This window comes from Neomonachus schauinslandi, chromosome 14 (genome assembly GCF_002201575.2).
Source record: "Neomonachus schauinslandi chromosome 14, ASM220157v2, whole genome shotgun sequence".
NCBI lineage: Eukaryota > Metazoa > Chordata > Mammalia > Carnivora > Phocidae > Neomonachus > Neomonachus schauinslandi.
Window position 1 is genome coordinate 61,911,864 of NC_058416.1, and position 4,663 is coordinate 61,916,526.

The following is a 4,663-nucleotide window of genomic DNA, read 5'->3' on the forward strand; positions in this document are numbered from 1 at the left end:
AAGATCATTGGGTCACACATGTATGTGCTTATTTCTGGGCTCTCTGTTGTGTTCTACTGGTCTATATATCTGCCTTTATGACAGTACTGTTCTCTTTGGATTATTGTAGCTTTGTAATATGCTTTGAAATCATGAAGTGTGAGATCGCCACTTTGTTCTTTCTCAAGATTGTCTTGGCTATTTGAGGTCCTCTGAGATTCAATATGAATTTTGGGATTTTTGTCCCCCAAAATCCACTGGGATTTTGATAGGGATTGCATTGAATCTGAAGATTGGTTTGGGTAATATGGACATTTTGATAATATTAAATCTTTCAACCCATGAACACAGGATGCCTTTCCATTTATACATGTCTTTTTAAATTTCTGTCAGCAATGTTTTAGAGTTTTCACTTCAGTCTTTTGCCTCTTTGGTTAAGTTTATTAGTATTTTATTCTTTTTGATATTAATGTAAATGGGATTGTTAATTTCCTTTTCAGATTGTTCATTGTTAGTGTATAGAAATGCAGCTGATTTTTGAGTGTTGGCTTTGTAACCTGCAACTTTGCTGAATTCATTTAACAGTTCTAACAGTTTTTGTGTGGAATCTTTTGGGTTTCCTACATGTAAAATCATGTCATCTGCTAACAAATACCTTTACTTCCCTCTTTTCAATTTGGATGTCTTTTCCTCCTCCCTCCCTCTCTTCCTTCCTTCCTCTCCCAATTGCTCTGGCTAAGACTTCCAGGACTATGTTGAATAGAAGTGTCAAGAGTGAGTATCCTTGTCTTGTTCCTGATCTTAGAGGAAAAGCTTTCAGTTTTCCACCATTGAGTATGATGTTAGCTGTGGGCTTTTCACATATGACCTTTATTATGTTTAGGTACTTTCCTTTTACTCTTAGTTTCTTGAGTGTTTTTATCATGAAAGAATGTTAAATTTTGTCAAGTTCTTTTTCTTTATCAAGATGATCATGTGATTTTTGTCCTTTCTGTTAAAGCTACATTTATTGATTTTCTTTTGTCAAATTGTCCTTGAATTCCAGGGATAAATCTTACTTGTTCATGGTGTACAGTCCTTTTAAAGTGTTATTGATTTGGCTTACTAGTATTTTGTTGAAGAGTTTTGCATTGACATTATTTAGGGATATTGATCTGCATTTTGCAGTTTGCTATCAGAGTAATGCTGGACTCATAAATGTATTAGGATGTATTCCCTCCTCTTCAATTTTTGGGAAGAGGTTTATTTATTTATTTTTTAAAAGATTTTATCCATTTATTTGACAGAGAGAGACAGAGTGAGAGCAGGAACACAAGCAGGGGGAGTGGGAGAGGGAGAAGTAGGTTTCCTGCTGAGCAAGGAGCCCACTGTGGGGCTCGATCCTAGGACCCTGGGATCATGACCTGAGCCGAAGGCAGACATTCAACGACTGAGCCACCCAGGTGCCCCTTGAGAGAGAGAGAGAGGAGGATCAGAGAGAGGGACAAGCAGAGTCCACACCAAGTGTGGAGCCCGATGCAGGCCTGATCCCATGACCCTGAGATCACGACTCCAGCCAAAATCAAGAGTCAGCCACCTAACCAACTGAGCCACCAGGTGCCCCAATTTTTGGGAAGACTTTGAGAAGGGTTGATGTTAATTCTTTAAATATTTGGTAAAATACTCCAATGAAGCCATCTGGTTCTGGGCTTTTCTTTGTTGGGAAGTTTTTAATTCAACCTCCTTACTAGTTACAGGTGTTTGGATTTTCTATTTCTTCATTATTGAGTCTTACTAGATAGTGTGTGTTTCTAGGACTTTATCCACTTCTTTTAGGTTATCCAATTTGTTGGCATATAATTTTTCATAATACTCTTATAATCTATTGTATTTCTATGGCATCAGTTGTAATTTCTCTTTCATCTCTGATTTTAGTTGAGTCTTCTCTCTTTTTTGTCTAGCTAAGGGCTTTGGGGGTTAGAATTTCAACATACAAATTTTGGGGGACATAAACATTCAGAACATCCCATAGCACTTACTATTGCCATTTTGTTTTTTCTTTTCTTGTCCCTTTTCCTTTTGTTGACTTTGTGTTTCATTGATGTTTTTGTGTTAACACGCTTTGATTCCCCCCCACCGCCCCATTTTCTTTTGTGTATCTTCTATGGGTGTTTTTCTAACAGCACTCCTGTCAGTCTTAAGGGTTAACTGGCTTCAAGTTAACACACTCCTTACTTGCTGACATTAAGACCCTTGATCTGTAACAGAACTAATTTACTTTCTTTGAGATTCGCAGACCACTGGCCTTGAAGAGTGAAGAACCAGAACTTTCCCAGGCCACAGAGGCCAGTAAGTCTGTTTGAAGCCACCTCAGTTTTCTGATTAGCCCAGCAAAATTTTTTTAGCAAAATATTTTTTTCTTTTAGGTTACATAAATGATTTTACTAACCTCCCTTTGTATATCTGTAGACCTTGCCGAAAGAACAGAGCATTCCTACACAACATGAGAAAGAAAGAACTGCACCCCCTCCTCACACAACCCCGGAGCACTGAGATGTTTGTAGTTGGAAACATCAAGTCTGCACATAATCAAGAAATGTTGCAGGCCGCTGCACAATCTTTACTGATAAACTACCCTAAACCCCTTTAAAATCCCCAGACCAGGCAGAAACCTCGGAGTTGGCTTTTGGACAAGAGTCCGCTTTCTTCCCAGGTTGCTGGCCTCCTGAATAAAGCTCAAATTCCTTTCCTATCAAAACTTGTCTCATGAGTGATGATCTTTCAGGCAACAGGCAGCTGAACTTGAGTTCAGTAACAGTTTCTTTGTGGTTACTGCAAGAGTTACATAAGACATCTTATTTTTATAACAATCTATTTTAATGCTGATAACAACCTAATCTCAATCATATACAAAAATTCTATGTAAGATTTTATTTATTTGAGGGACAGCATGAATGGGGGGAGGGGCCATGGGGGAAGGAGAAGGAAAGGGGCAAGAATCTCAAGCAGACTCTGTGCTAAGCATGAAGCCTGACACAGGCTCGATCTCATGACCATGACATCATGACCTGAGCCAAAACCAAGGGTCGGGCACTTGATTGAGGAACCCAGGTGCCCCACAAAAACTCTATTCTTTTACATCTCTCCACCCGCCCCCCCTTTTTTGATTCACAAGTTATGTCTTTATTATCTATTAACATAGTTTTATAATAATTTTTAATGCTTTTGTCTTCTAATTGTCTATACCAGAACTAAAAGTACTTTACACACCACCATTACAGACAGTGATAAAGGACTCTGCATTTGCCTATTTACTTTTACCACAGAGTTTTAGATTTTTGTATGCTTTCGCGTTGCTGTCTACCATCTTTTTTCAAAGGGTGGGACTCCCTCTAGCGTTTCTTAAAAGGCACATCCAGTAGTGATGAACTCCTCAGTTTTTGTTCATCTGCAAAACTCTCTCTCTTCTTCATTTGTGAAGAATACTTTTGCTGGATAGTATTCTTGATTGGCCAGTCTTTTGTTTCAGCATTTTGAATATAACATCCCACTCCCTTCTGGACTCTAAGGTTTCTGCTGAGATATCCACTCATTCATTATCTTGTGGGTGCTCACTTAAATGTGACGAGTTGCTTTTCTCCTACTACTTTTCAAGATTCTTTGTCTTCTATTTTTGAGGGTTTTTTTTTTTTAACTATAGTCTTGGGTGTGGGGCTGTTTGGGTTCATTCTGTTTGGAGTCCTTTGAGCTCAAAATTTGGATGTCCATTTCCTTCCTTAAGATTAGGGAAATTTTCAGCCATTACTTCTTCAAATAAGTTTTGTCTCTTCCTCGCTCTTTTCTCCTTCCGGGACTCTCATAATGCATATATTGGTCCACTTTATGCTATTTTATAGGTCCCTTAGGCTTGCTCCATTTTCCTTATTTTTTTATTCCTTTCATTTGATAATTTCAATGATCAGAATTGCTGATTCTTCTGCTTGATCAAATCTGCTGCTGAACCCCACCAGTAAATTTTTCAGAATTCTATATGGTTCTGTTTTTAATTTCTTTCTCTTCATTGATATTCTCTCATTTTGTTCATTCACTGTTGTTCTGATTTCATTTGTCTGTACCCTTGTAAATCATTGTGCTTCAGTAGGTTTCCATTTCCTAGGTATTGGTTTCTGGAGATTTTATTTTAGCCCAGTGGATTATCTGAAGCCATTCATCAAGATACTCAACAAGACCAGGGGCGCTTGGGTGGCTCAGTTGGTTAAACGACCAGCTCTTGATTTTGGCTCAGGTCATGATCTCAGGGTCCTGGGATTAAGCCCTGAATCGAGCTCTGTGCTCAGCTGGGAGTCTGCTTGAGGATTCTCTCTTTCCTTCTCCCTCTGTCCCTCCCCTCACTCACACACTCTCTCTAAAATGAGTAAGTAAATCTTAAAAAAAAAAAAAAGATCCTCAACAAGACCTAATGCATCTGGGATATTGTCTCATCTGAAACAAATTTCAGCAGAACCACCATTGTGATTTCTTTAGAATAGCTACTATAAATACAGAGAATAATTAAGTATTCTTCTACTATTTTTGGACTTCTGACTTCCAGAACTGCAGGATAATAAATTGTGTTGTTTTAACCACTAAGTTTGTGGTAATTTATTATTACAGCAGAAATAGGAAACTAATACAGAAGTCTGAGTTAAAAAAAAAAAAAGACACA